The sequence below is a fragment of the Grus americana genome, chromosome 11 (genome assembly GCF_028858705.1).
Source record: "Grus americana isolate bGruAme1 chromosome 11, bGruAme1.mat, whole genome shotgun sequence".
Classification (NCBI taxonomy): Eukaryota; Metazoa; Chordata; class Aves; order Gruiformes; family Gruidae; genus Grus; species Grus americana.
The window spans coordinates 5,365,310-5,387,500 of NC_072862.1; the positions used below are offsets into that span (position 1 = coordinate 5,365,310).

The 22,191-nt window shown below is 44.4% G+C and overlaps 1 protein-coding gene across 7 annotated transcripts in view; it reads left to right on the forward strand.

Annotated features, from left to right (window-relative positions):
• Positions 1–22,191, forward strand: part of FOXP1 (forkhead box P1) — a 389,835-nt gene that overhangs the window by 176,868 nt on the left and 190,776 nt on the right. Inside the window, exon 1 of one of the 7 annotated variants that reach the window (XM_054837701.1) lies at positions 11,747–11,879. The exons of the other annotated variants lie outside the window; for them this stretch is intronic. The gene's annotated coding sequence lies outside the window, so the exon portion shown is untranslated. Of the gene's footprint in view, positions 1–11,746; positions 11,880–22,191 lie in introns of those variants that run through there. 7 annotated transcript variants of the gene reach the window in all.

A 22,191-nucleotide genomic window follows, 5' to 3' on the forward strand; every position in this document is an offset into this window, starting at 1 on the left:
AAAATCTATGTACATCCCAAGGACCAAGATTTTATAATACAAATTTTTCTTAAACAAAAGAGTGAAGTGTTTGGTGTACAGCTGAAATTTGGAAAGGCAAAGCTGTGTTAATTGTTTATAGAAAGAAATTTCAGGAAACTGATTTCTAGAATTTTGAAATTTGAATTTACAAGTTACTTGAAGATACCTTGTTTAAAAGAAGCTCAAGGGAACAACCTATGTAGAGTCTAATTAAGCATTTTTGTACAACACTGAGCACAATGGGGCTCCTTTTTTGTTTGTCCTGAGGCCCTGCAATAATAAACAAAATCACTAATAATAATTGGGAGCCTTGATTTGAAGTCGTGCTGACTGCAGGATGCAGGCAGTGTCAGTTTTCAGTAAGTGCATCAAGGCTGACCTTGAACTCATATCTGCTGATAAGAGCAGTGTAATAGCCCAGTTGTATCTGAGAGCGTGTAGTAGTGCTCAGCGCTGCTGGTCAGCTTTGCCGGTGTTTCTTCTCTCCTTGTCTTGTGCCCTTTCTGTGGCCAAAGCCTGGATGAGCCAGGCTCTGCTGATGCCAAGTTGCAGCACTGCAGATCGCCCAGGTGCTCCCAGTGCCAAGAAAGCCACGCTGAATTCAGTAGGGGAACAGGAGAAGATAAATTTGTTGTAACAAGTGATTATTTTGGCTCCGTTTTATTTCATGTGATATGTTTTCTGTCTCCTCTACCACCATGCATGGGTGCGTCACTCCCTTCCGCTTGTACAGCTTCTTAAATGTGTGTGGTATCATATCACACTCTGGTCTTAAAACACCACGAGATGGTAGGAGACAGTGTATTTGTCTTGTTTCTTTGCTATTGAAAGGGTTGGAAGTTTGCCTGAAAGCCAAATTGCATGGCAGGAGATTATAAAACGTTTAGTTTCCAAATCTCATTTTTTTTCCCTTGCGAATTTTTCTTGCTTGCTCAAAGACAAGATTCATCTTGAACAGCCTTGACTGAGGTCGTGCTCATAACCACGCTGGAAAATGTCCTGTGGCTTGGAAGACCACCTGGTTGGAAGGAGGACTCTTCCATAGCAGGCGTACTCCTGGGTACAGTTTTTCGGGAGCAGTTAAGGTGCTTTCAGTTCTCACCCCATCTCGCTTCATACTCGAACGCAAGCGTTGGTGGGCCATGGTGACAGCTTGGTCTTGGCACCAGGCATTTAACAAAGGGACAAATTAGTTGTGATGCTGCTCTACCACAACGGATAGTTGCAGGTTGCCATCACAAATCTTGCATTTAAGAGATCATCTCCGTATTTCATTTTGTGTCTGCTGTTGTGATGGTTCTAAAAAATAAAAAACAAAAAATCCAAGGAAAGTAAAGAAAGGCCAAACTCTAATATATTAACCCTGTGTTGTCCAGTGTAGTAACTCGGTATTGTCCTTCCGCAGTAGGATGCAGACAGCAATGTGAACTCTCGCCTCAGAAGTAACTAAGAATAAGTGAAGTTTCTGAAGGGTGATTTTACTTCTGTCTAGAATTGGAAGCACGAAGTGGAAGGTTAATAAGAAGAAAACCCTCTGAACCTCGTGGTTAGACTCATATTTAGCCACCCAGCTGAGAAGGGGTGAGGGAGCCAAGCCAAAACCATCACAGAGACTCCAATCAGATCACTGTAGGCATTCTTGTTTTCAAAGTTGGTAGGAAATGGTTTTCTTAGGAAAAAATGGAATTGATGTTCTTTTTTTTTTTTTACTTTAGGAGCCAGTTTTCTGATCTCCACTTAAGATGATGAACTTGTACTGGCCTTGAAATTCGGGTCTCTATTTCACTATTTTTCATGAGCTGTAGTTTGTACATTTGTTGGCAAATTATATGTTTTTGCAATACTGCGTGCCTTATGCTTTTAAGGAAAAGAAGGAAAGAAATTGTGTTACATTTAAATGCTCTTTAGATGCCTTTGCGTATGCTTTTGCATATTCTTGACCAATCTTGCTTTGTTTTATGTGTTTGTAGCATTTTTCTTACACTTTGTGCCATCATTAGCATTAACGGGGATTTGCGAGGGTAACAAGAGGAGAACGTACCCCAGAGTGCATTACTTAATTTCCCTTTGAAGTGGAATGAAGTTGTCCAATTGGCCATATGCTGTGATTTGCCATCCTTATGAGTAATTTTAGACTGCTTGTAGAATAGGTTAATCTCTCTTAGGGAGCCCACGATTAATCACATTGGATTGTATGTGGCATAGATAGATGCCACCTTTAAAAGTGCCAGTAAGTTTCTGAGGCACCTTTTCTAAGCCAGGAGCAAGAGGTGCCAATATAAATGCACAAGAACCGTTTGCCCCTGCAAAAATTGTGCACTCACATGATTAGTGAGGCGTGGTATTAAATTATTTGAGCTTTGTGCATAAATATATACCAAGAGAAGCCTTGTGACCTGGGATTTTGAATATGGTTTTCTTCTTCGTGGGCCAAATATTCTGCTGTAGATCAGGCTATAAGAGTATTTTGGCGGAGCTCTGCCCAGGCATAGCAGCTGAAGAGCTGGTGGTCCTTGCACATGTGTTAACTCTGTCCCACGCCCAAAGAAATGCCTGCTCATGTTTTATGGGTGGACTTTGCAGCTTGATTGGAAATAGAAACACAGTAAACAGCAACTGTGTCTCAGAAATATCCCCAGCAACACAAACGGTCCCTATTTCAGCTTCTTCCCAAGGCCCCTTCCTGGGGGGATGATCTGCAGCTATATTACAAGCACTGTAACATAAGCTGCAGCACCGACCCTGGAAAATCTTGTGGTACAGCTAACAAATATCTGCAAAACCTTGTTTGTATGTGTGCGTGCTTACTTTTAAGATGCAAACTTGTATTTGAGTGTGCTCAGCTCCCTGCAGTATGTAGTTGCAGAGCTATTTCTAAGATCTCAGAAGAGATGGGTTTGTAGTCCGATATTTTTTTACTGTTTTTTTTCTCACCCTGATGTTTATTAACATCTTCCCTGATGTCCAGTTACAAGAGATGGGCACATAAAAGTTTACATGAAAATACATTTCTCTGTAAGTGCTCTCTCCCTGTGATTCCTTTGCAGCTTTAAACCGAAACCAGTTCCATCCTGTTTCATCCTTTACCCCTCAAACCTGGTAGGTAGAGAGGAGGGATATTTTGCTTCTGTCTACAATCCACCTTGTCCTTCCCGTTTTTTCACTTTGCTTGTTGATTTGAAGGAGCGGGTGTGACCAGCCACCAGAGCCCTCTTGGGAGCCCACTGCCAGGAAGAGCATCACCCTCGGGATAGCAGGAGGCACAGCCCTGGCTCCTGCTTTTTATTCCTGCTTTTTCCCTCTGAACACACCAGCACATCCGAAAGTCTCCTTGCTGACCACTAGTGACTTGAAGCACTGAAACAGGAGCTTAGTGTCATGGCTGATGATTTTCTTTTCTGCTTCACTCTGCCTGAGCTGGGACCTGTAGCCAGGCTCTCTGGATGCGGTTCAGTGCATTCAGGGACATGCTGGACATGAAGGATTTGTCTATTTGCTAAAAGAGCTGCCAGTGCCCGCGGCAGCCGGCGACGCTTTGGGCCGGTTGTGTTTTCCTCGGCAAAGAGCAAAAAGAGGGCAGGTGGGAATATGGAGGGCATCTCATTAGACCGAGCCAAGAAAGACGTGAGGGTTGAGTTGCGATGCTGATTCTGCGTCCCTGGGGCTGAGAGGTGTGTGTGGGAGAGCGATGCACCTCCATCTCCTTGCTCCCACCCCTTTTTCTTAAGGGTTTTGTGATGCTTTGCGAGTTTGGCGTGACACCTGCAAGTCAGCTGCCTTGCAGGGGCTTCATGGTGGATGGGAATTTTGTCAGGAGTTGATGTCCTTTCCAGTGTAGCTTACTTTAAGGAGCAAGCTAATGAGGTGCTGTAATAATTGTTTCAAAGCAGTTTTGGAATGGAAGCTCTGTTGTAATAGTTTCAGTTTTTCTGCATAGCCACCCCCTGACCTGCCTAGTTTTTTCTACTGTAATTCTGTGCCCTGCCACAGCTGGAGTACGTAGGGCAGACCTGCATCTCCTTAGCCAAGGCGTTTAAAACCGATGAGCAGTTTTGGAGTGCCTAACTTACGGACACTGAGATTTCAGAATCGATAGATGGATTTTGGGCAAAGTCCTCATTCATCATAGCAGGTTCTGCTGGTTGGGTTTGCTTTGCTTCAGTTTGCAAAGGTTTGACAGGGAATATCTTGTTCTACCTTTCTTAAGGGTCTTTGTCCTGCCTCTAGAAGACAAATGTACCAAGCACTGCAGTAAAAACAGACCCTACCCAGAATTATTTGTCTGGCTCCTTTCTCTAATGGAGCTTTTACCCTCTGTAGTGCAAATAAGATGTTTGTAACATTGGATATCTTAGCTTGAACATAAGATGTTTCAAAAAATAGTTTGATACCATGTCTACTGGTTAGCCAAAAAACCACTAAAAACCAATTTGAATGTAACTATGTGTAAATTGAAGTGAAGGACCAGTTCTTGTCTCTTCTCCTACCCCATCCCAGTAAGGCCCATAGCCTGGTGCTGCGCCGTGCTGGAGCTCCAGCAGGTCCTCAGGTAGTTTAGGAGGAAAATGTGGGAGCTGCCCTAAACGACCTGAGAAGGAATTACTGCCAGTACAGCCAACAGCCACATGTAACCTTTGGTACGTCATCGTAACACACCGTGTTTTAGGAGTGTTGTTATTTGTGGTACCCTGAGCAGGGGATGTGTACTGTCAGCTGTTGTGGAATCAAATCAAAAGACAGTCCTTTCCCTAACCAGTGCAAAAGGAAATATGTTTTCTGCTTAATTTCTACTTAAAAGGGAAATGATTTTGAAGAACTCCTTTTCTATTGTTACACTGTATTTCCCTTCACCCTCCTTTCCCAGAATCTTCTGTGAATCTAAAGCCATTAGAATAATGGTAGCTAGGAAGGAAAGAGTAAGGCCAGGAATAGGTGCCAGCTGTATATTTACAGCTGCCCTCCTCAAACCACCCTGGTTTTGTCAACACTAAATCTGTTCTCCATGAATCAGACCTCTTGTAGATGGTCAAACCTCTCTGAAATGTCCAAAGTGGAGGAGTTGTGTGTGTGTAAAGATGAGCGTACACCTCTGTATGTGTCCGTCAAAACTGTGACTTTAGGGATTATTATTAACGTTTTGTCTTTTGTAATTATTTCACACTACTACTCTCCTTTTTAAAAAGGCTTCTGTTGTGAACCATTAATGTTGGTGGGCTTGGCCACTGCTTCCGTGCGGTGCAGAGGAGTGGGAAGAGGGTATGACTTTGCAGAAACATAGGGTTACCTCCAACCACAGAAATCAGGCTGTAAAAATGATGAATATCTCTCTTCCGTCATCCATAGACCTGACAGTTTTGTATAACTTATGAATTAAACATCTGGGAGGTGTATATGTATTTTTTTTTCCCTTTCACAGTCACCAAAACTGAGGCAGATAAGCTGTTGAATAATTTTGAGTTGTCCAGTGACATTGCAGCAAGTTCTGGGAGCAGATCCGAGGAATGTCTCTTTCAACAGAAATGGCAGAATTATCGTTAACGTTAGTGAGATCAAGGTGGCACCCGGTGCTATGCCTTAACCACGAGACTTTAACCTTCAACTCCATGCAAAACAGACGGGACCTTTACCGCAGAGGTCTCATCGGCAAGATCCCAACAAAGTAAACAGCGTGACACTTAATTTATCTACCCCAGAAACATGAAGGGCTCAGTCGACCTGATGGGATCTGTGGTTCCAGGGAGTCTAGGTATTTAAAACCTGATGCTCAGCCTGCTAAGCCATCCCCTGCAGCTTTCCTTAGTGCATAAGATATGAAAAAAATCTCCTGTCCTGCCAAACAGATATTAAATTGGATACTCTTTCACCCTGCCACGATAAGAAACGCAGCAGAGAGATGCAGGAAAATGGAATGCTGCTTAGAAAGAAAATATATTTGAATCTAACATAAAAATTGGTGAGATAGGAGGATTTTCAGTGCTAGTAGCAATACCCTCCCCAATGAGTTGCTGAAAATTCAACTCTTCCTGTAGTTTTTGCACTGGATTGTGAATAAAAATGGTTGTGATTGATGAAGCGTTTGGTGTCTCACTGTAAGTTGGTCAAGAGGGACTTCTAAATCACCCAAATGAAATATTGCATTATCATGAACAGTAATATGTAACTGTTAAGTATGCCGTTGCTTATCATAAGCTCAAGCTCCTTCGGAGCTCTACCCAGCGAGAAATCTTTGTGAGCGTTGGAGCAGAGAGCCTCCGCGCGGCACCGTGGGGCTGTGTCCGTCCCCTCCTGGGTGGGACACGCCGATTTTGGGAGGACCATTCTGCTGCGCTGGAGGCATTGCCTGCAGCCTCACGGGGAGCGGGCAGGTCAGCTGAGGCCACGGGGCAGGGGGGTTGCTTTTGGGTTTTGGTTTTTAGAGAGGCTGGGAGGAGGAAAAGGCAATATGCCTTTGCTGAAGAGCGTGGACCCATTAGAAGTGGAAAGCCTTAAAGATAAATTACTCCCTCCTGTATTGGGCTCGTTACATGGTTTTATTGCATATTGGGTTGGGGTGTTTTTGCATAAAGCTTTTTACCAATTCTATGCATAGGATAGAATGTGAGGAAACAAAGTTGATGTTTCATGGGAAAACAGCAACATAGCATTAGAAAAAAAAGTATTTTCTAGTTTCTATACTGACACAAAGAAAGAGGTCAATGTTTTTTCTATTTAAAAAAAAAAAAAAGACTTCTAGAGTAGAGTGACCCAGGCCTCCTGTTGAAGAGCCCTGTTGTTCCCACTATGACTAAATGGGCTGAAGTTTTCTATGTCCAGAACTTTCCACAAATGCTTTTCAGCTGTTTCTCAGAAAAGAATTAAAGAAATGTATGCAGTCCTGGCTTCTGTGAAAACACACTTAACACCAGTTAGCCAAGAAGCCTTAGGATTTTCCATGTTTTGGGGCAAAAATGTGGAAATGGGCAGGGAAGTCACACTGAAGTCTGGGGTTTTGCTTTGGACATATCTGTACAACTTGATCTCAGGCTGGCCAAGCTACAGGTCTTCCAGAATGTCCCAAACTGGACTAAACCCTCTAGATTCTCTGTAATGACAAAAAATAGATGCAACCCCCCTCCATGAGACAGGTGACGTGCTCAGGCAGTCATGGTTCATATCTCTCTCTGGCCTCCTTGCCCCTGTCTGCTCCGTTTTCCTGCTTCCTGAGCTGGCGTTGTCTCCTCGCTATTCAAATCAGGTGGCTTCCTCTACCCCTGCCTGCTGGCTGGGGGTCACAGAGGAGGAAGAGGAGGCGGCAGTAGGTGGGGAATGGTGCCACACACCTACCTCCCACTGAAGTCTTTTACCTGCTTGTTTTCATGTCTGTGCTCCAACGTGTGGGAGCTTGGTGGCATCTTGAAGAAGCGGTGATCAGGGTTGCTCACCATGGTAGATCAGCGATGTTTCCCATCTCTGTTTTCAGGAGTATCTCAGGAGCTTTGGATTAAGTTTTTTGCCAGAATTTGGCCTGTGGCAGAATGCTCGGCAAGGAAGAGTTCTGTGCAAATAGTTAAGATTTGGTAAATTTACTAGTAACTGGAAACTAGGTAATTAAGATGGGACATGGTACATTGGGTGGTGTTAGTAGTCACACCTATGGATCCCGTTGAGGTGAAGTAACATTGCACAGGGGTTGGAGGAAGATGGGGAAGTTGGAGGAGAAGCTCTTCTCTTGCACTCATGCGGGATGTGCCTTGGTGTTCACTCCCAAGCGAGCATGAAGTCTTCTGATTTGGCTCCCCGACACCTCTAAGGTATGGAAGAAATGCCTCCTGCTCCTGCTGGTTTCAGTGCACGGTCAGGTCGGAAGGTTGATCTTCAGCAGTAGCGGAGAGGGAATTTTGTGGACGCTAGCAAAATCCGCTGTGGAAACTTGCAGCTGCACGTGTTGGTTTTGCAGCCGGTGCTTCTGTGCTAACGCAGTGAGGCTCAGCAGCGCGGTGGTTCTGCGTGGCCGTGGAACCTCCACTTGACAGCGTGCAGTATTTACAGCACGGAGCAGCCGTTGATCCCCCCCATTGATAGTAACCTTAACTCGTGCACCTAAGCTGAAACAGTCATTAAACTTTTATCTGAATAGGAAAGCTTCACGTTTTCTTGACAGAACAGATTCTGCGGCTACTAATTTATTACTGCGATTTAAGAAACAGACGTCTGTCTGACAAGTGCCACGTAGTTCAGTAGGTCACTAGTGACATCATACTTAAAATCCTTATCTTTGCAAACTGTGCATTTTGTGTAAAAGCTTTTATTTATAGTCAGTCATTAAAATTGGGACCTGATATTTACTTTTCCTCTGATTAGGTTAAAGAGTGAATATGAACAAAAAGTACCCTCCTGTTACCACCAAGCAGTTTACAAACTGTGCTATTGCCATGCAGCCTTTTTAAAGGAATTATGTTAAAACATTATGGGCTTAAATGGTATATGTTGGTTAATACTTTTTTTTTTTCACCGCTAAGACTGGATTCAATACTGATTCACATCACAAGGGGTATATTTTATTTCTTCCTGGTTCCTTGGAGGTTCTTGTCCTCACCATGAAGCAGGTAAAGCCTGTGGTTTGTGCTGGAAGTGTTGGCCTTGCAGAGAAGCGCTGCGTTACCAGGATGATGAGACTTTGGGAGGGGTTGGTGGGTCACCTCTGTTGGTCTGAGGTTACAGGAGGACTGAGATGATCTGGGTTGTTTTCCACGTGTGGGCATTTTGCTGGGCCAAATTCTGAATCATCTTGTTGCCCAGCCCCTGACGTGATGGGTGTTTTAGCCAAGGCAGGGGAATTGCTTACACAGCACGGGGCTTCTCTGTAGAGCGTGAGCTGCCGCGAGCCACGTAGGAGGTCCCCAAAGGATGCGCTAAGCCGCATAGGATGTTCTCACCAAATCATCCGTGATCTGCTGAGCCATAAAACCTACTGGCCATGTCTTACAGGGCAACGCAGACCTGGAGAGCCAGAGACACCAGCCCTCTTCAAGGATCGAGTTCTTGGGGTGTCCATGAACTCTTCTCCCACATTCTCCCACTCTCCCCTCCCACCATCTTATCTCTTAATGACCCTACCTGAAGCCATGCTGAATATAGTATTTTGGGAGTGCTTAAAAATAGTGACCATGAGAGCTGGTAGCTTTTCCACACCTGGTTTCTCTGTGGAAGTACCCAGGTGGTCCGGGGCTGCCCCCAGCCCAGCAGTGTAGGCTCGGCAGGACCTGAGCCCCCTCCCCGGGGAGCCCAGGGGCTTCTCCTGGGGCTGCAGAAAACAGCCCCTTTTCTGCAAGGGTCACGAGGGGAGGGGAGGATTGTGAAGGGTTCCTTCAAGATGGAGTGGCTGTTTAATAACTGTAATGGAAATTATTTTTGACCAAAAATTATATATTACCAGTTGGCTGAACTGCACAGTAGACTTTCTTAATATTAGATAGGGCTGGGTTGTTTTTTTTTCCCCAGATCTTACTGCTAAGATCACTGGCCCATTTCAATTTTTATTGAAACAAATAAACCCAATAAACACACTTATGCTGAAAGCTGAAGCTCCACAATAAAAAAAAATAAAAATTACTCTGTATTGAATTTATTGATTTATTTATTTACTCCAACTGGAAAATTGAGTATTGTGTTAATGTATTTTATAAGAATCACAGTGCTCGATGAAATGGCTAATTTATTTTAGCGTATACATAAATAGCTAGCAATTTTCAGTGAGACAGGCTAATGAAAATGATGCTATGAAATTGTCTATACTATGAGGAGTGATGGAGTCAAGTTATTATTGGTTGAGTGCTACGACGTAGTGAACTGGCCATCATGTCTTTGAACTTTTGAACTGCTACTTGGTTGTGTGATTTATTGATTTTGATATCAGCGTGTTAAGTTAACTTTTTATTTTTGTTGGAGGAGGTTGCACACGCGGCAGAGACGAGTAATGCGCTGTGTAATTTTATAGATGTTTAGGTTAAACAAGATGGTTGAAAAATTTAAAGTGTGTTAACAGAGCAGGCTTACGCCACGTGGAAAGACAGAGAGAGATGCTTGTAGGTACCATTAGATGTCAACACTGATGTTCTGATTGCTGCGGATTAGCCGAGTACGAGGGAATTTGGCAGGGTAAGTGTGCATCATATTTGTCAGAGAAACGTTGCCTTTGTTCTAAATTCAGCGCATGATCTCATAGCAACTTTGTTTGCCTATCTACCTTAAACCTCTCCTTGCGGCGTATCTTATCACGCCGGTGCCTGGTACAGGCGGAGAGCATCAGCGATCTCTTTTGTCAGCCCTTTCCAGAGGAGCGCTCCCTTTTGCCGGTCTTTGAGCGGTGGAGGATGCTAACTGGTGGTGCAAACAGTTGGGCAGCTTGTGTTGGACTGTTGCACCAGAGAGCTGCCCCGATCCACCGTCGCCAAGCCGTGCAAAGTTGTTTCATCTTATAGCTGCAGTTCCCTCGCAGGCTGGCTGCTAGTGCTGAGCCTCGGCACGCAGCGCTCGCCAGCAGCTGCCTCGTCCCTCGGTACGAGGAGATGCTGCACTTGTTGTTCTTGGTAATATGCTTAGGACATGGAATCGAGGTTTTAAAATAATATTGTTCGACTTAAAGTATTTTCCTACTGCAGAACTTTTCTCTTGACCGTGCTGGTAGGGAACCTTTGCATGGCGACTGCTTTGAGCTCTGTTTCTGATTAAACCGAATAACTTGACACCTGCATTTTACAATTTGCTTAAAGTGCTTTATCCTGTAAAACTAGCGATTTCAAAGCTTTAAAGCCAGCAGACTTGCAGGGGTTTGCACAACTTAGCTCATCCCATCAGTTCGCTGCGATTGTGTAAAACGCGACTGGACTTTTCTAATCTACTTGCCCCCTGCTTTCAAAATCACAATTTTAATGCCTATCCTCCCCATCCCTGCTCACCCCCTCGTTCTGCCGTGGGTCTCAGAAATGCATGCGGGCATTATTGTATTTCTTTTTTTTTTTTTCCAGTGATTAAACTGTGACATGTCTTTATTTGGATGTTAAAAACGCTCCCGTTTCCTCTGTGACCCAAGACATTTTCAGCAGTCTTGCATTGAGAAATTGGGAAGCTGGTACCACTCGCCTCTTCCCCCCGCACCCCCCTTTTCTCTCTCCCCCTCTTTATTTTTTTTTTAATTAATTTTTTTAAAAAAGATGGCCTGTTTAAGCCAGAAAACCAAACTAGTGGGGAAAAGCTAAAAACAGGACTGACACCAACACTATTAGCTGGAAAAAAAAAAAAAAATTTCCATTTCATTGCAACTATGTTATTGTTTACTTTGCCATACACATCCTAATATGGTTACCTCCCTGTCAAAGCGGCCGAGCCGGGCTGAGGGGCCCCCTCGGGGAGACGCTTCCAACTGCTGCTCAGACAATAAGAAACAAACGGCGCAACTCCACAAAAGGGCTGCCCGGAAAATAAGTGTCAAATAAATCCTGCAGAACTCTTCCTTCCCGGCACCCGGGCCCCCCCCCGCCCCCGTATGTAACCTGCGCGGTGCCCGGCGGGGCTGGATGGATGGGGGGGCGGGGGGGGGGGTGTGGGAAGCGGCGGGGCGCGCTGGACGCGATCGTCTCCCCGGCTCTACCCGCGGATCATCCCGCGAGTGGGGAAGGGGCGGCGGGACGGGGGGTGGGAGGGGAGGGGGGGGGGGGGGAGAGAAGCGCGGAGGGGCCCCCGCGGCGGGACGGCTCCGCGCCCGCGCAGCGCCGCGCACTGCCAGGTGCCGCCCGGCGGAGCCCCCCGGGCCGCCCCGCTGCGCGGCGGCGGCGGCTCCCGCGGCGGTGCCGGTTGTTATCTGCAGCGCCAGAACAAAGGTAGGTTGTTCAACTCCGCGCTCCGGGGGAGGGACAAGTTATTTTTGGAGGGTTGTCTTCCCAGTGCATGACTGGTTGACCTAAAAGGAGAAGGGGAAAAAAAAAAAAAAAAAAAAAAGGGAAAAAAAATCAAACCACCACCAAACCCCTCGGTAGAGTCGAGGAAGGAGCGGGCGTGCAGGGGAGCAGCTTTATGGAGCGTAGTTTTATTTTTATGCAACTTAAAGAAGCTGGATCCCCCTCCCCCCTTTCCCTCCCCCCTGTAAAATGCCCTGCTATTTCGAGAAAATTTGCGTTGCTAAAATACTTTAATCTGCGTGCTCTCTTTTATTATTTTAAATATTGATTTTTTATTTTTTAATTTTTTTGCATTTGTGATTTTATGTGCACATATTCCTCTTAGCAGCTATGAATTTCTATGAATTCTAAATAAGCTTCTCTAGGGATGAAACGTGAGGGGTATTTTTACAGGAGGATTTCAACTTTTCGGTTGACATAACCTGAAGGTACCGCAGCTTTTTCTGTGACTGTCCAAGTGCTTCCATGCCCTGCGAGGAGTTATCACATTTCTTAAACCATCCCTTTATGTCACCTTCTTTCTTTCTTTTTTTTTTTTTCCCCAAAACCTATATATTATTCAACTTCATTCTTTGCTTTTGCTTTTCTTTTCCTGCAAACTGAAATGCTCTTAGGTTTTGCTGGGCTTCTCGGTTTGTTTTGAAGACGTAGGAAAATATTAATACAGAGCAGTAAAAGAGAAACAGTGGTGAGTCTTCCGTTCAGGGGAGTCGACAAACCTGTCCACTTTTATGCTGGGAAGTACAGAGAGCAAATCCATAATTCAGTGCAAGAGCAAATGAATTCGCGGTGATAGATACGATGGGTGTTATGTAACTTAATAAGAAATACATTTTTGATCGTAGGAGTGGACGCTGTGCTTGTAGGTATAAATATCAAATCTAGGTAAGTCTGTGGAAGAGCACTTTTCTTCCAGCCTGTATTATACAGCATTGTCTTCAATCCCTAATTCTTACAGGATTTCAGAAGGGAAGCAGCTTCTTCCTAAATTGAGTATCATTCAAAAAATCTTTTAAATACCTGTTGTGTACTTGGTTGCTTAATTGGCTCTCCCTCTTGCTAACTCTGCTGCCTGCCTTCCCCAGTTGGTATGGGATCTCTAGTTGGTTTTTTTTGGGGGTTTTTTTTTTTTTTTGAAGTCTTAGTTCCAGAGCAAACCTGGGTAGCTAAACTGGTCTTTCCTTCTCCTTGTTTGTTTTTTTTGGTTTGTTTTTTTTTTTCCTTCTTTTTCCTTAAAATATCATTTTTTACATATTCCTGGAGATTTTTTTTCTCTGCTTTTTTAATTTATTTTTCTGTTGAGCTGTGCAGCCTGTCCTGTGCTAATCGGAAACTCTTTTTAAAATGTAAGACCAAGTCAGATAATGTAAATAAACTTTTGTGACCCCAAACTTTTATTCTATAAAACTGAGATTGATTTTTCTTTAAGAAATACATTGCAACTCACTAGTGGTAAACACAAATAGACGTGTTTTGTAAAATCAAAGGGTGTCTTTTTAAACACATTTCTAGTTTTTGCTTTTTGGGCCGTGTAGGGGATGATAGGAATTAGTAGCCTTTAATTAGACGTGGAGATATTCACATTTTACAGGGATTTATGTTAGAACATGGAATGGCGGGTGGCTTGTTTCCTCATTATGAATACTCCCTGCACATAATGAGGTTCATCATTAGTTGATGGAGTGAATTTGCCCTAGCTCTACCTTGAAAGGCACATAATTTACATACTACTTCAGAGCTTAGGCTTTAATGGATTCCTCGATGAATAAAATGAAAAGCTACTTTCTTTAAATTTTTGAACAGTGTTTTGATAATACGGATTTAATAAGACATTCAATTTCCTTGTTAAGTATATTTGAAAGTGCATTCCCAATTATAGCACAAAATATACTTCCCCATGTCGCTTCCTATGATATCGGGTAATACATAATCAAATATATCAGTGTAAACATTTTTGGGGGACGTAGAGGGATTATTTTACTCCGCGCGTGCAAGGTGGCACTGGGCTCCTCTGGCCTGGGACCCTTACGGTTCCTGCCAACCCCAAGCGTACCAGAGCTCACCTGTACCCTTAAAATACCACGGAGCGGGCTCGCTCCTGCCTTAAAGCTCATTCTGCCTGAGGAGCGTTTTAACTGTATATTTACTGTGTACCTTTGCAGTGATGGATCTATGGAAGTGCGTTGCTGGCTGTCAGGCTGACAGTGACAAACCCGCCGGTCCCACCTCCCTATTTATTTTAATGAGACGAGAACAGCAAAAACTTCTCTGGTGCAGTTCCACCTCTGAAACTGCTGCGTAGATATGATTAGATTAGAGTAAATTGAATTGTAGGCTGCCTAATGTGTTATCATGTCATCGGCTTACTCCAGCCCTGGTCTAGGGTAGAGTTAGCAAGACATCTTCTTCTTCTTCCTCCCTTCTCCCCCTCTCCAGGCGTGGGTGGGTGGGTGGATGGGGGCTGCGGTGCCGTGCACGTCCCGTGCGAGGGGCAGGCTGGGCACGGCCAGCACCTCTCCCCTCTGACACTTGCCAGTGCAACGGAGGAGTCGGAAAGGCAAAAAAAAAAAAAAAAAAAAGCGAAGGCTTGTTTTGATAGAATGTTTTATTACCTGAAAATGATGAGCATATATTAACATTAATAGAATAGTCTGTGTCATTCTTTTTTAGGCAATTTACCTCCGCTGCAGACCTGTCTGCTTCAAAATCTTTCTCTGTTCTAAAACATATATTTGTTTAGGGAGTTTTCATTGAAGTGTACATGACAATTACAGCTGTTCATTAACAAAATTGGGTATTTGTTTTAAACTTTAACCAATCGCTTTGATATGCTAATTATGGTGTAATTTAATTTGAGCCCTGTAATGATGATGCCGTTATTATGGACATAAATGATGCAGTTAAGCTGAGAGTAATCTCATTTGCATACTGTACATGCCAGTAAATTAAGCCCTTTCTTCGACTGCTTCAGCTTTAATTTTCCACTTCTTTTCACACAGCGCCTTTTCAGCCAGTCTCTTATAAGCCCACTTTGTAATAGTGCTGATGACTGTTTGATGTGGAGAGTTGCTGCACCACAATAATGCAAGACACAAGATGTAACATTTAAAGGATTCATTATCTTACTGAGTGTTGCTTTAAGAAGCTGGGATTAACAAGGGTGGAAACGTCCTCTCCATGGAGCGGTGCGGGTCTTCCCAGAAACAAATGCAATCTTTATTTTTCCGCGTTTTTTCTTGGTGTACCCTAATAGTGGAAGGGGTTCAGTAAGGCCTTACGGCGTTTCTCGGGAATAAGCCAAAGCACCATCGTAGCCCTGTTGTACAGCACAGAGGGTTTGACCTTCTCTGTAGGATATTCACTGATGCTCCACTGTTGCAGAAAAGTTATCGGATACAATTTGCAGTATTATAGAGGTGGGAGATACCAGATGATTTGTCAGGTTGGGTACACGGGCTCCAAATCTACCTAAGCAATGTACAGCAACACGGAATTGAAGTCTGTGTTATTGGGGTTTTTTTATTGTATTTAATCCCTCATTTCTCCTTTTGCGTGGCCCCTACATGAGTTGAACTTGCTATCAGGGTAATTTTGAATTGCACTTTTTTTAAAAACGGCATTTGTACGTTGTTACACCTGCCAATACTAGTGAAAACTTGGGTTTCGAAAGAACAAAAGTCACCAAAATCAAGCCAAAAATTAACTGCCCAAGTGCTCATTTAAATGGTTAATCTTTTCCAATTTACCATGTTCTCATTGAGCTAAAGTATTCTCATAACGCTGTGGCATACAAAGAAATCATGTGAAATAAACAGGGCTCTTTTTATAGCTGCTTACTGTTATGGTTAGATATTTTCATAGTTTAATACCTCTGGAAGTAAAGCCCGTCTCAAGTTTTTAGCAGCAGTTGGCCTCTCAGAAAGCCATTGTTGTGTGGGTAACCAAGTTAACTAAAGATCATTATTAAAACCTTGCAATCCTTTCCTTACACAGGGTCCCATGACCAAAAATAGCTTGTGCAGTTGCCCACAAACATGCAAGTTAATAACTTCCTGGGTGAATAGTGTAAAAACTGCACATTTCCAAAGCACGCACGTCACCCCTGCCTCCACCCCTTTACGGTACGCAGCAAACAAATGGGAGGGTCCGCTGTTTACCAACTGCCCAGCGTTTAATGAGACTTCAGTTTTTATGGTTCTCGCCTACACTTGGTCTCAGTTCTGCATTTCTCACATGCCATTTTGTTTTCCAGCAGCCGTTCCATGGTAGCCTGACCACGCACGCGGCTGTGGCCGTGCTGCAGCGAAGCGCTGCCTGATGGTGATCTAACTGCCCCGCTGACTTTGCACCTCCCATTTCTGGGTCAAAACCACGGTAATCGTTCCCAACAAACCTATTGCTCTGGCCGCCAACTGTGCTGGCATGTAGGACTTCAGTTCTCCTTGTATACCTCCTTCTACGCATGGCCAGCACAAGGAAGAGCATCCGTGGAGACAAGTACAAGCACGGCGCGGTTCTTTCTTTCACAGAGCCCTTGGTTTTTACCCATAACGCAGGAGTTGAGATGGTGACGTATGGCAGCCAGTTCTTCAGGGTGGACTACATCAGAGTGTAAGGTCAAATCTTGGGGTCCACCTCTGAAGCAAAACGTGCCCAGGAAAGGAAAGGCTTCCCTAGTTCCTTCTCTGAGGCTGTCAGCCTAGGCATGGGGTTCGTGCATGAGTGTACATGGGAGACAAAACCCAGCAGCCGTTCCCTTGCCCTTTGTGCTCAGAGCCTGCAGCTACTCTGGTTGCTGATGAAACCAGGTACGAGCTGACTCCACCCAAGGGCACAGGGAGAGAAAGGGTTTCTCACAACACAGGGCAATGCAGACCAAGCTCTCCCCAGGAACTCTAGAAGGTCAGAAATGCTCTAGTATAATGTTGGATAATTTAAGCCTTCAAAGCTCATGAAAAAAGAGTTATTGACTTCATCTATTTTGACAGTATCCCTACGGTTCAACCCGTTCTCTTTCTTCTAAAGATAACGTATACATTGCTTTAGGATGTCATAGGCTGCAAAGGAGGTGTGGTGTCTTCAGCTTCTGTAGGAATGAGTGTGCTGAGCATCTCTCTCTTGGGTCATGGAGAGGTTTCTGGCCCAAGCAGACAGGTGATGGCAGGATAGACTGAGAGGTGGGGTGAGAGAGTTGCTTTTGGTGCTTTTTTTAGTGTTTCATGGATGTAATGATAATACAGTGTGCTGTGCATATACTTCAGCATTAATCTTCTTGATAGATAAAAACATTTCTTCCAAAGCGATTTCAATACCTTGCCCTTAAAGAAGCTGTGTTGTAAGAGTTGTCTTCACAAAGGAGGTTTCAGGCGTAGTTTTTCCTGCTCTCTTTGTCCTAATGAAACACATATCCTTCCTCCTCTCACAGGACCTTTTGAGTTTATTCTGGATAAGGGAACTTGTTTAGGAAAAAGATTTTCCCTATATCATCCTCCCTCTTTTATCTGATCCTGGATTGCAATTTTCAGTAAGTTTCTCCTTCCACGCTTTCCAACACATGAACCTTTTAAACCCGATCAGGTGGGAAATTAAAAGCAATGCCAGTTCAGATGATGTACTGTTTGGCCCTGTTTAAGCGTTTTTGTGTAATTCAGGATTGCTGGGTTCAAAGAAGTTTTTCATATTGGGTAGTGGTGGCTCACTGCAGAAAGTTATTTTGGGGAATTTTGAGCTTCATGGGAGATGGACTTCTCCTTTTGCAGCTTTGTTTACCAACAGCTTTGTTCTTACCCTTTTCCAGCAAAACAAGTGTTTCTTCACAGAAATACTTTTGTTTGAGAGCAAAGCCACTGAACCTCTCTCTAGAATTATAACTACAACAGATTAAAGAGTAATTTATCATATGCTAATATACTTACCCCATCAAAGTCATGGGCGTCAAGACATAGAAACAAAAATAGACCTCTGATCTCTATCTCTGCAATGCTTTTCAGCACAGAGTCTATTACTGGCATCCGGAGAAAAAGCTCTAGGAATTTCTGATTGTATTTACCAATAGCTAAGGAAAACAGTTTTCTGTCACTGAAATTACCCAAGTCCCAAGCTGTTGCCCTTCCAAACCTGAACCAAGCTGACAGCAAGTTTCGGAGTGCGAAGGTTCCCTGTTCCCGTGCCTGTCAATTCGTTCCTATTTGTAAATACAGCTTTTCGTGGCTGCAGATGGTGGATGCATACCCTTGATGAGGAAACCTGGAAAGTATCCCCAGATGCTTTGCTTTTCCAGCACGAGAGACCCTCCTAGCAGTTCCCAGTGCCAGGCAGCTGGCTCACCCGGAGAGCATCCTGAAAAGGGTGATGTTTTGGAAATCCGGGTGAGTCTGCCTGTTGCTACTGGTCCTGTGTGTACACAAAATAAAATAGTACAAGTCAAGTAGCTGTTAGGGTTTCTTTAATCTCTGAGCCTTTAGTTCTTTTGGCTGCACATACCCTCTTCCAGCAGCACTTTTTCCTGTGACTGGAGAATATGAATGTCTAAACCGGCTGAGTGGACAAAGCAGCGTGATGAAATCGCATCGAACAAACATGCCTCAAGAGAAGAGTGAAGTCTATCAAGCAAAGCAGTTAGTAAAAGGACTTGGGATAAACCACGCTCTCGGCCCCTTCCCTTGCTCCTGTTATCCCTGCACCACCTGGGGACTATACGGAGCAGAGCGTAGGTGCGCCCATGCTGCACAGTCACCGGCTCTTCCCCGTGACCTATGCCTGCTTCAGGTGCCAGTCTTCAGCTCTGGTTGTGTTGAATTTGGCTTCGCGTTGGCTTCTCCTCCAAATAAAACACTTACCCTAAGGATGGCCTTTCAAAAGACCATGTTCTTTTTCCAAAGAACTGCAAATTCTTGAGCTGGGCTGCTTATGTAGTTTCCTGAGACCATCACTTTGAGGAAGCTGACTGAAACAAATGCTGCTTTCAGGTGCATGGCCTAAATCAAAAGCAGCTCTGTTTGAGTTCTCTGAAGTTGGTCAGGGTTTTACCATTATTAACAACCATATGGTCTCAGGCAAGGGTGTTCTGTTTGGCACGGGGGAAGGGCAGTGTCTGCTGGCCCCGTGCTCTTCTGCTGCGGGGACACAGCCACAAGCAAGGAGGGTTTCTTGATGTGGTTCCAACAAGCACGCGCTTGGTGGCCGAGGCCAGAGCTGTCCGAGATGGGACTACCAGTCTTGTCCTCCTTTTGCGCAGATGCCTGCGCGAGAGAGACCGACCTGGAGGCAGTCTGCCAGCTGGGGAGACTCGGCTGTTTCTTTGCAAACAGAATTTACCCTTGGACTTTGGGAGGAACAAGAAGGCTATGTATGAAAAGTTTCCTAGGCTTCACGCTGAGGTAGGGCTTGCAGTGTTTGTTCAGCAGAACTTGGAGACCCACAGTTCGGCTCTTCCAGTTGTGGGACATTTCTTGTGTTTGTTGGTGTCGTCTTTTGCAAAGATAAGATCGAGTCTGGGTGGATGCGCTGCAGGCTGGATGAAGGAAGCCAATACGAAGGAATGAGCCGTCTTTCCCAGCAAGCGGGGAGCTTTACATTGCTTTTACAATGAAACAAATACAAAAAAGGAAGAATGAAATGATAATAAGCTAAACTGGTGCCAAATGTATGGGATTCCATGTGTGCGCAGTAAAGGGAAACCCAGCTCCTGTAGTTTTCCCTTGGAAAATGACTCGATCTGTATTGAGAACCCATGTGCAGGATGACCATATAAATGTGGTTAAACGGCATAGGATTCTGATCAAAGGGGCAATTATGAGTAATAAAATAGGAAATATAATTATTGCTACCATTTCAGATCTTATAGCCAGGGAGAATCTTAGCAGCTAGATGGAGAAAAAGCCTTAATGTTAAGAGAAGAAAAGAAGAAAAACCCCAGATTGCAGCTTGTTGGGCTCCACAGAAAAAGAGACTTGAAAAGTGAAGATATATTTCCTAGAATCCCTGAATTCCCAAATAAATAATAATTAGAGGTGCTGTGAACAACCTAATTGTTGGCTGAGCTGAATCACAGCAGAAACTGAATTACCAGCTTCTGTACAGGAAAATTTACCGAAGTCGGAGCTGTAGCTGGGTTATTTTCACCAAATGTCCAGCACATATGCTGCACTTGCTTTTATTGTTCACCGTTATGGTGTCATGTCTCGCTAGATTGTGCTTTGCTACACACCTCCACCCCCTAACAAACTGGCCCTATATATACATGTAGGCAGAATATAGGGAATTAAGCTGTGTGACAGTGAACTTCTGGAGTTTTTTATATGCTTGACAAATGTTTTTTAAACATGGTATAAATACATTGTACAGTAGAATTGAAGTGTTTGAGGGGCGCGTTTTACTCCCAAAAGAAATGTGTCTATTTTGGCTTTGTATTCCTCTGTTGTGTTGTTTTTTTTTTTTTTTCCCTAAAAGAAATATTTAATATTTTAAGGACACCTATGTTTAGATAATACAGGTTTGGACAGTATTCTCTTCTGTATGTTGCAGAGTTCCTACCGACACGCCTGGACAAACCTCACCACCTAAAACCCTCGGGCCAGATTTTGGCATTCGGTGTCCTCAGAGGGAGGGATTGTAGCTGTTAATCCTGTAATAGTCAGATTCTTCAAGGTAGCATCTCCTGTCCTCCCACGGGTTAGATTCTCAGTTTTACCTGACAGCGTGAATATTTCTCTTCAAAGGCAACGTTAGCCCTTCTGCAGGCTCCGCTCATCCTCGCTTCCCCTCGCTGGGTCTTGTCCAGGCACTTCTTTTGTTCCTCGGCCTTTTTGCCGTAGCCATCTTCTTCCTTTCTGGTTCCTTGGAGAAAATACTGTATTTGTGAGGGTCTGTCCCTCCTAAACCCATTCCCTGTGGCTTGCCTGCCTTGCTACAGATGCCTCTCCGGAGGAAAGGCAAGGGCAGCCAGGCTGATCCCATCGCTCTTTAAGATCGCGGGGTTATGCATTTGGTCCCCTTGCAGAAATGCCAAAGCCTATTTAGAGTCAGACATGTAAATATTCCGCTCAAAAATAATAATAAAAAACCCAGTCTCATGGCTGAGTTCTCCGGAGGAATGAGAATGTCAGCGGGCATTGGCTCTCACCTGTTTTGATAAGGCACTGCGTTTCCAGCGGGTGTTTGTAAGCTCCAGATCCTTGGGCTGGAAATAGCTTCCCCGTCCTCTTCCCTTCCCGCGGGCAGGCAAGGACAAGGCATGGCAAGGGACACGGACGCCTTACCCCAGCCTCCCCCGACTTTTCCAGTTACGTTAGCTAGCGACCGGTAAACACTTCAATACACGCTTGGCTCCATCCTGCCCATCCCCGAGTTAAACCCCCCGATGAACGGGGGCTGTAGCCTCCCTGCGCCCTATCTACTTCATAGAGCTGTTGTAAGCCCCAGCTAACTCCTGGTGGCGAGGCGCTTGGTATCCTCAGATGTACGGGCCCTAAGAAACCTTGTGAGCTTTTGTTTTGCACCTGCGGGGTAGAAGCTCTCCTTCCCCCCCCGTGCAGCCGAAGCTCCGGCCGCGTTTCGGCGCGGCATCGCACCTGAAGGCTACGGGCTTTGTAACCTACTCGGGTGAACTCAGCTCGCACGAGAGGCTTTGATATGTTAGAACAGCCCCTCCAGAAAACTACGGGGAAAACGTTTCGTTTCATTAGTATTTGGGGTGGAAATATGCTGTAGATTAATCCTCTTTGGAAAGAGATTAAGAAATGTTCTCTCCTCCTCCCTCCTCATGTAAGAGTAGGTAATGTTTATTCTTTCTTTATTAACTACAGACGTCAGAAAAAAAGGACTGTTGCCCTTTGATTTTATTTACAAGGCAAAAGTGAAAACTTGTTTGATCATATCATGGCTGTTTAGCTTCAGCGTAAGAGTGGAAGGGAACCTATTTCCAGGTCCTATCATGTCTAAATATAATTTTTCTTCTATTTAGTTATCTCTGAATTTTAAATGCAACATCCTTGGCCTTAGTTATTTGTCAGGTTGAGTGAAATTGCTTCATGCTCTGCTTATGGAAATACGCTATTTAAAATGAAATTGTCTCTGAGAACTAAGGAATTTTTGTGGCTGTTGACTTTGGAATCCTGATTTTCACAGAAATGATCCATTATGGAGCAAAAGCTGTTCTGAAAACTTACTTTTGAGCAAGACAAGAGGAGGTCTGGGGTTTGATAGGCTCTTGTTAACAGTCATGTTCTTGGGC